Here is a 10,177-nt window from a genome sequence, read left to right as displayed (position 1 = left end):
ATCCAACATGTCAGCTCTGGCCACTAGCACAAATATGCCAATTAAAGAGGGCAATAGTGGGGAGGGGACAGAGAAAGGAGATTTAGTAAGGTGGCACATTTGGGGAAGAGAGCAAATAAACATTTTAGCAGAATGGGTGACCTGTAATTCCAGACACTTGGGAGGTGGAGTTAGGAGGATTGTGGTTTCAGAACAGCCCTGGCAAAAAAAGTTAGTGTGACCCCCATCTCAAAGAAGAAGCTACATGGGAGGCTAAGGCGGCAGCCCTGGGGAAAAAACACAAGACTCTATCTGAAAAATAACTAAAGCAAAAAGGTCTGGGGGCATGACTCAAGTAGTAGACCAGGCCTTGTGTTCAAATTCCAGTTCGGGGTGTGTGTGTGTGTGTGTGTGTGTGTGGGGAATTAAACCCATCTTCAGGGTACTGACTATTGACATGAGCTTTAGGTTTAAATAGAGGAAGAACTGGGGGATGGGTGAGAGATATGTATAATTATGCAGTCTGGTTGATCATTATGTCAGTTCCAGTACTGCCAGGTGGACTAAAGTCATTAGTGCTTATGGGGACAATCTGGTTCCCTTGAGACATTGTTCTTGCTTGGGGGTGACCTCATCATGGGATGATTTGTCTGAGAAGCTCTGATGTTCCTGGTGACTGCAGATTTAGGACAATGACTGGAGACTTTCAGGCACCCTTCTGGGTGTTTGAAACAGGACATTGTAAAAAGCTGACTGCAGAATGCCTTAGTTACTCCTATCTTTGTGCCTTCGGCCTTGAAGGGTCATGAGATAAATTAGGTATGACCAGTTTTTAAACAAATACTCCTTGAATAATTAATATGCCTACATGTAGGAGCCTGACCCAAAGTTTAAGACAGGCGGCAGATTTTCGTTTAGGTTTAACTTGTAAACCTAAGTGAGGAGTCAGTGCTTTTTAGTAAGAGCGGGTTCTAAGTACCTGCTATAAAGCCATGAGGTAGCTTTATACGGATGGGGGACTTCAACTCAAGTGCTTAAATGGTGTCTCAGGATTTCTTTTTAATGGTTTGAAAAGTACAATTTGGTCCTGATTCTCTGGCTGTTTTCTGGGACTCCCCTGGTTCCTGTCTTGGCAGCTCCAGATGCTATAACAAATATATCATAGACTGGGTGGCTGAAGTTATTATTTATTTCCCACCATTCTGGAGGCTAAGAAGTTCAAGACCCAGGTGCTGGCTGGTCCAGTGTCCCTTGAGAAGAGATAGAGATAGAGATAGAGATAGAGATAGAGATAGAGATAGAGATAGAGATAGAGATAGAGATAGAGATAGAGATAGAGATAGAGACAGAGATAGAGATAGAGGGAGAAAGAGAGAGAGAGAGACAGAGAGAGAAGAGGGAGAGAGGAAGGAAACTACCTTTTTTGGTGGGAATAGAGTTTGAACTTAGGGCTTTGTGCTTGCAAAGCAGGTACTATACCACTGGACACCATGGGTCCATTTTGCTCTGGTTATTTTGGAGATGGGGATCTCACAAACTATTGCCCAGGCTGGCCTTGAACTGCAGTTTTTCTGATCTTAGCCTCCCAAGTAGCTAGGATTATAGGTGGGAGCCACCACATTCTGCTACTCTTCTCTTATAATGGCACCAATCATTATGACTGCACCTTCCAAAGGCCCCACCTTGAAATATTCCAGTGGGGAAAAGAGTTTCAACATAAGAAGTTTTTTGGTGGTGATGGGGACACACATTCAATACATAGCAGTTCTTATCTTTTCATAGCTGTCAGAAAGATGGGTACATGGTTCCTTTATTCCCAACCTTGCCATAGCCAGAGGTAAAGAAAAATTCAATAAGGCATCTTTTCCCATTCTATCCTTCCCCTCTTTCTGGCCTCTGAGAGCTGACTGGAGGACTGTTAGGGAGTGTTCTCGGAGAGAAGCTACCTCTAGGACAGTCAGAGCCTGCTCCTGGGAAGGAGACTGTCCTTTGAGGAACTGTGGTTGTTTTGGATTGGAAAATGTTTTAAAAGTTATTGATTTTGAATGTTTTCATCATAAAGAAATTAGAAATGTTTGAGGAGGTAGATATTTACCTTAATTTAAACCTTGTACAATGTTTACATGTATTGAAACATCACATGGTACCTTGTAAATACATATAATTATGTTTCTGTGTATAGATTAAAAATAAATTTAAAGAAAACTGTCTGCCATACCAACTCAACTGATCTCACACACTAAGCAGGGTCAGACCTTGTTAGTACTTGGATAGGAGACTGCCTGTGAATACTGAGTGCTGTAGGCTTTAAAAAATTTAAATAAAATAAACTATTCCTGAATATATCAGGTAAGAGTGGCCATAGCCACTATAACATGCAAATGTTTTATGCAAGGATGTAAGTTCTTTTTTCTCATTTTGAATCACCCAATATCATCTTAGCCACTGATGGTTGTTGGTGGCAATGACTTATTTTAAAACACTTAGACTATTTACACTGGGTTTGGAAACACTTGGATAGAAGCAAGCCCATGGTTCCTAATTCTGGTTGTGTTGCTAGAGGATAGGAAACTCTGTGCCTTATATGGCATTTTTAATTTAGACTGTGATTTTTGAAACAAAGCTATGTGGAAATACATGAGCCCTTTTATCTATTTTAGTTAACTAGAATGCACATACCTCTTCTTCCCAGCATATCATTCTGTACATCTTTTTTTTCCTCTAAGAAGTTTTCCTTCACCATAGCTGAGCAAAATAATCCTTGCAGAGAATGCACCACCTGCCCCATTCACTTACCACTTGGTCAGTGTTGTCTGGTACAGTTAAAAGTGGCAGAAGACTGTTCCTGGACCCGTGCCAAAGTCTTTTCTTATTCTAGACTCCACTCAAAACTGACAGCCTGATTGTGAGTTTCTTGAACAATGGGTAGGAGTAACAGTCACATGTGATACTTGTTGCTTCTGAAGTCCAAAGAGGCCTGCCAAGCCTTAGGCTTTTTTTTTTTTTTTGAGTAGGTGCAACCAATTGTTTTTTGTCATGAACTAGACCATTAGATCCTTCACTGATTGGGCAAACCTTTGAACTTTCTATCATGATATCAGTGTGATGTTCTGTAGAATTTGAGGCAACCAAGGTCTCTTCAAACTGTCTTAGGACAAAGAGGAATATTGACATAGGCTGAGGTAGAGTGTGAAGGTATGCTTCTGTTGCTGCTACAAGAAATCAAATTGCTTCTGATTATCTTTGGTGACAGGAATGGGAGGAAAAATAATTTGTTAGATTAATTGGTACATACTAGCTTCTAAGGGCTGCATTGTTTTACTTCACAAAGCTATCACATCAAGAACCAGCCATGAATGGCATCACTCATTCAGTGTGTGATAATCTACAGCCGTTCTCCAAGACCCTTTGGACTTTGCAAAAGCCAGGAGAAAAGCTAAATGGAGATGTGATTAGAATTATACCGTTGTCTCTATTCTAATAGTAAAATAAATTCTGTAATTCATCTAAAGTGGTAGATTTGATTTTGGGTTATTAGTTTGGTTTGGGAGAGTGGGTTATGGTAGGGCAGTTCTAGGAGATTCTACTTTCTACTTGGTACTCCCTTATAGCCATATTAGATCTCACTCTTATGAATTAGGGAATCAATATTTGGACTCTCCTAACTACTAAATTTATCTATTTCAGTATACTTTCTGAGTTTGGGAACCACAAAATGAACCCATGATCCCACTGGACTCAGACCAAAACCTCATCCAAGACCTCATTTTGGTCTTTGGACTCAGACCAAAATCCTCATCCATAAGGATACTTTCATTAGTGAATGAAGATGACATTTCAGGTTTTATGATCAGGACCAGTTCAATTTATTTCTTAATGCCTTGAAGAAGGGGGTGTCCTTTGACCCTCCAAGAGAGATATGGCCAGGGACTGGTTAATAAAAGTGTATGTAATAGATCCATTTTGGCATTCTTATGAAACCTTTAGCATTTAGACTTCTTCCTCTGTATGTTATGTGGTAGGGAAGTTCTGGCATCTCAGCTTTACTGAATGTAGTTTACTGTCAAGATTGACCAATTTAGCTTAAGGCTAATGTTGCTTCCCAAGTAAGTGCTCAAACCATGACATTAAATCCTAATTCTTCATTTCAATAAATTCAGTTTAATTAAGTCTTATGTAATACTCTTTTTTGGTCTAGCAACCTTAGAATCCACTTAAATACATGCTCCCCAGTCTCCTAATGATATATGTTATTGAAATTCTGTAACTCTTCTAGCATAAAGTCCATCTCATCTAGGACTAGTCTTGGGCTTTATAATCAGAGCTGTTTTGGCACAGCTAAAACTTTCTGTGGGTATGGAAGCAATTCTTCTTGTGGGTATGGAAGCAATGAGAGATTGGTGAGGAAAACCACATTTTATTGTAAGGAACTGCCACTTATTGAAAAGTTTTTATTCACTGGAAATGGGATTATAGTACATAAATCTCTTCCTAGAGAGTTTAGCATTTAAAATCTAGTCTTGTCCATGTCTGTATAACTATCTCCATCCAAATATCTCAGGGTCCTACTATGTTCCCATCTGTACTGTTTGTTTATTGTCAGAGACTGAAACTGAAGGATTGAATATGTAATTGGGTTTTTAACTCTGTAAGCATTAAATCATTTTCTAGACTTGGTCCTCATCCATATCAGTCCAATGACCAAAGAGGAAAGACTCCTTTAGAGCTATGCTTAGAGACTCTCTAATTTTCCATCAGATTCTGAGTTGGGGAGATGAGTATTCAAGGCAGTCAATATGTTTTTTTTCCTTGTTTACTCTCCTCAGAGCCATCAAAAGCAGTCAGCTGACTCTACAATCTTTATAATCACTATTGTCTCCATGGTGACTAAGTACCACAGTCACTTTATTTCTATTGCCCTTTACCTGAATTTATTCTTTGTTATCGCCAATGATAAGTTGTCATTGTAATTTCATCAAATGCTGTGTATTCCTAGTATTCCATTTTCTCCTAGTAGGGAGGTTGGTTGTGTGCTTCTTATATGAGCATGATAAAATATCAGAATATTATTTCAGGAGTCTTTTTTCTTGGTCCCCTCCTGATGTATATCCCTATGTCTTTCTTCAGCCAGGAAAGCAACATATAGCATAATCAAAGGAGGGTAACTGATGTAGATTTGCAGTGGATTCACATTTTGGTGAGTGCAAAACAAGCATGGCCAAGACATAAAAGAGTGGAGAAAGATTTATTACCTGTAGCAGGTAGGAAAACATGGGAGTTATTCCAAAACAATGCCTTCGTCAAACAAATGAAACATGGGGATTTTGCTTGGAGAGCAATAAGTACTCATTAGGTGTGGACATATTCCTGAACCTGCTCAGTTTAAGATCATAATTTAAGAAGATGGCAACCATATTTTTGTGTATGCTTAGGTCAAGGTCATGGGGTACATGTTTGAAAGGTTAAAAGTGTAGACAGGAATGCCTCTGGGCATGCTTAGTTTGTGTCAGAAAGTTTTAGCTGAAAATAATGGAAGGTACATTAATATAGGAGTTTGCCCTTAAGGTACCTGCCCCACTTAACTGCTAAACAATTCCTCTTTGAGACATTTTACTCCTCAGTCTTGAGGAGTTCAGGTGTAGAGGTTACTCTTCTGAAACCACTTCCAGATGGATGGGGGCATTGTATCTTCCCAGTTGGAGGAGTGAAACTGTCTGGACGCTAAATCAAGATAGGTCTTAGGGTCACCACAAGGAGTCTACACCACAGCTTGAGTTCCTTTCATAACTGTTTTGCCAAAACAGTTTTAAAGTACATCTAATTATGTCATAAACCATGAATAAAATCAGCAAAATTGATATTCTTAATTTATATATCCAGAAAATATAGACTTAAATCCAGGTCAAAACACACTTTAAGTACATAGGCCAACTAAAAGAATAAAACAAAAGGGATACTTATTGTTGTACTATATAATACAATTATGTTGAATGTGATTTTAAGCTTCTGGTTAAGACACAAAAGAGCATAAGCATTCAGAAGATTAAAGCAATAACAAACAGACAATCAGACCAACTAGGCAAGTAGGGCAAAAAGAGTCATTCAGAAGAAAGAAGATTTAGGTTTGCATACCTACTCAAGGCTGATATCACCTGCCTTAGACTGATTTATATTTTATTGGCAGTTCAATGTCCACATCAGGGTGTACTTTAGAACTAGTTTCTACCTGGAAAGGACCTTTCATACCACATTTGAAAAGGGCTGGATTGGATTGTCCTTTTGGGGGCAGCTCTGATGTGAATCAGGGCAACAGGTAGAAATTTTAACCAATTTTTATGAGCCTTGATGCTCTTTGGCCAAGGTAATCTTAAGGATAGGATTGGTTATTTTAGTTTTTATAGGTAACTGAGGTCTGCATGCTGTATGTAACCTCCATTCTTATTCATAGCATCTGTGAAATTCCACCAATTACCTTTGAAATAATTTATTTTTTTGGTGGGACCAGACAGGGCTTTCTGCTTGCAAAGCAGGCACTGTACCTGGTCCATTTTTGGTCTAGTTATTTTGGAGATGGGGTCTCATGAACTATTTGCCCCAACTGCCTCAAATCACGATCAAGTTCTCCTGATCTCAGCCTCCCAAGTATCTAGGATTACAGGTATGAGCCACTGGCACCCAGCCTTGGATCTACTTTTGGATAGCTTTGAGTAACCCAAACTTGGGGATCATTTCTTTTAAAAACCTTTTAATAATTTTTTGTACTTTTTTTGTTCTGTAAGGGAAGGTTTCTATTCATCCAGTAAAGGTGTATACAAAAACTAAGAGATATTTAACTCCTTCTTGGGCTGTTGGCATGACTGTAAAATCTATCAGTCAGTCTTCTCTTTCCACATTGCACCATGAGTATGGAGAAGGCACATTTGGAAGGTGTATATACAGTAAATGCCCTCACTTCCTAATGTTAGAATCTGAGTCAGGCTATTATCTCAGCTTTTGTGCTAAAACTCAGCAGGGGGAGAGAAGCTTTTTTGTTTCAGTGGTCTCATGGAGAGAGGCCACTGTATAATCAGCCCAACATTGACCATTAATTATAGAATTGCTGCTGTCAACAAATCATACTTTTTAGCATTTGGCAAGGATTTACTCTTAAGGTCTTTTTTGTTTGAATAATACCTGGTCTATGAGTTCCAAGCAGTCACATGGTAGAGGCTCTTGGGATAAGGCAGTAGAATGGGTGGATTAAGTGTCTGACACGGTTTTAGAGTCAGATGGGAGCACCTAGTAACTGGCACTGTAACATTCAGCTGTTCCGCAGTCAATGATGGCCTTTTGTCTCTAGAACATTGGAGCCTTGGTGTGGGGTCCATGCCACTAGTGGCTGTCCCATAGTTTAATGGATCTCTTTTTAAGAGAGGAATGGGCACTCAGGAACATACAGAACTGAGTGCTTTAAAACCTCTGACGTTAAGAAAGCATTTTGTTTCTCCTTTTCCTGATACTTCTCCTAGGTTATATTCTCTCTTGGACAGAGTACCCTTTTTAGTGGTCAGTGTAGAATATGTGACTCTAATATTGAGTAAGATTCAATATAAGGTAACCTAGAGCTCCTGGGAGCAAATCTGGATTGTTGGAAAGGGGGCTGTTCAGGAGACCCTTGGATCTGTAAATTCTCATCTTCTGTAAAAGAGAACTGAAAAGAATCAGGCTGGTTCCCTACCTTCCCTCTCTGAGGACAGTGTGAGCATTTCCTCTTCCAATGCTCCTCCTGCTTGCAGAATATACACTGATTTGGCCCCAGCTTTACTGGTAGCTGATAGGTCCTTTTGGGTCACCTGGAAGGTGACTGCCAAGAAGGCAGCTTGTTTTCTCAGTTTTTCTCCTCTCAGCTACATCTCTGTTGCTGAAAGCCTTACAGGCAATCTGTACCAGTAGATAAAGGTTAGTCTCTGAATCCACAGACAATTTAGGGAGTTTTTTTCCTGGATATCAGGAGCACTCTGAGATATGAAGTAGGTTTTCAGGACTATTTAGTTACCATCTTTAATAAATCTTTTTGACATGCTCAAACCTATAGTTTTGTCCTATCCTTTTTTGTCATTTTACCTTAAAACAAAATCTTATTATACATTTTTCTGCAACAATTCCATATAGTTATTTATTTTTTTTTACTAGAAATACATTCTCATAACTCTTTGCATTTCTTCCCACTACTTATTGGTTCCTTTCCATCTTGTTTTGATTCCTGCTTTAAATTTGTGTTTTGAAACAATACTTTAAGAAATCTCCAAATTAGACAAAATTATTCTTTTTAAAGGAACATTAAAGAACATATTTTACATGTTTCTTACAGTTTTTCTTATCAAAAAGATGCCTTAATTTTCTCTTATATTCTTTCTACATATTAATGGAAAAATTTAACTCTTAGTAACCTCAATTTGTAGTGAAGATCCAGGAAGGAAGTGTTTTGAACTCTTTGCCATGTCTCAACAAAAATTTAGGTCTACAACAGGTCATATTTATTAACAGACTCAAATATGTGTTATCTTTTTTATAAAATTTAAAAAGTTAAGAGAAAACTTAAATTTGTATTTAGTAATTGATTATTCAGTATTTTAACTTGCTTCAAAATAACTCAGCTACTTCATATCATAAAACTTTTAGATTTTAAATTACATAAAGACTACACTTAGACATGGGCATGATGGTATGTGTCTATAATCCCAGAATTTAGGAAGTTGAGGCAAAGAGGATTGTGAGGCCAGGCTGTGCTACATCGTGAGACCCTGTCTAAAAAGACAAACAAATAAAAACAAAAACAAAACAAACACCAGCCAGGTACCAGTGGTTCTTGTCTGTAATCCTATCTACTTGGGAGGCTGAGACCTGGAGGATTGTGGTTTGAGGCCATTTCGGGCAGATATTTGTGAGACCCCCCCCATATCTAAAAATAGCTAGAGCAAAAGTGTGCTGGAGGTGTGGCTAAAATGATAGTGTGCCTGCTTTGCAAGCACAAAGTCCCACCAACAAAACAAGACAAAATAAGAAACCAAAACCAAAACCAAAATCTGCCCCTAGAGGTGTTGCAGGTGTGGCTGCTGTGTCCCATTTGCGTCAGTAGGTGGCAGAGAGAAGAGAGGCTATTTCTACACTCTGAAACATGAAAACAAATAACCTGACAAACAGCAAAACCCCAAACAACAACAAAAAGACTGCACTTAGAAACACTTTTTATTTAAACTTACTTATTTTATTTACTTTTAATAGTTATTTCCAGACTTCCCATGAAAACAGATATAAGACAAGGATAGGAGTACTTTTACTTCTTTCCTTGCCAAGGGAAGATCCTAAAAGTTTATGTATTTGAAACATGGAAAGCAATGAACACTGTAACTTAAACATCTAACAGATAAGTATAATCCTGACTGGCTAGCAGTCGAGGCAAAAACATTTATTAACAATTTTGTATATACATTTACTTATATCTTACCAACAAATTTAAATTAACTTATTTGTTAAATATTTACTTAAATCACATGCACTAAAGGGCATTTGTGCTAATTTAAGAATTTTAATGTGAGCTGGGTGCTGGTGACTCAAGCCTGTAATTCTAGCTCCTTGGGAGGCAGAGATCTGGAAGAGCTCAGTTTGAAGCCAGCCAGGGCAAATAGTTCATGAGACCCTATCTCGAACATACCCAACACAAAAAGGGCTGGCAGAAAGGCTCAAATTGTAGAGCACCTGCCTAGCAATGTGAAGTCCAGAGTTCAAACCCCAGTCCCACCTAAAAAAAAAGTTGCAATATTAAATACAGTACTGCGGTTTGAACTCAGGGTCTCGAGCTTGCTAGGGCAAGTGATCTGTCACTTGAGTCACATCCTCAGCCACTAATTTAACAGTTTTAATTTATGTGTGCAGTCACTTATCTATAAGCCAATTCTATACTATGCAAACAATATATGAACATAAGCATACATGTAGACATAACATACAATACACACATGCATAAAAATACACAAAACCCCCAAAGATTTTATAGCTTTTATTTACATTCATCATTTGCCAGTTTTTTAAAAAAAGTTAGTCTATGGATCAGATTTTTTTCTCCACAGTCCCATGCAATCCTTAATCTTAAATCTACTTTTTTTCCAGAGGTCTCTCAGTTGAAACAAGATACTTTTTTTTTATATCTCAAAGATGC

General features: G+C 38.3%; 1 pseudogene; it reads left to right on the top strand.

Annotated features, from left to right (window-relative positions):
* Window positions 1-9,043: 9,043 nt before the first annotated feature.
* LOC141421164 (small nucleolar RNA SNORA17) lies at window positions 9,044-9,159 on the top strand (annotated as a pseudogene).
* The last annotated feature ends 1,018 nt before the right edge of the window (window positions 9,160-10,177 follow it).

The sequence above is a fragment of the Castor canadensis genome, chromosome 2 (genome assembly GCF_047511655.1).
Source record: "Castor canadensis chromosome 2, mCasCan1.hap1v2, whole genome shotgun sequence".
NCBI lineage: Eukaryota > Metazoa > Chordata > Mammalia > Rodentia > Castoridae > Castor > Castor canadensis.
The sequence above is the reverse complement of the archived record's forward strand: the minus strand, read 5'-3'. Positions and strand labels throughout refer to the sequence as shown.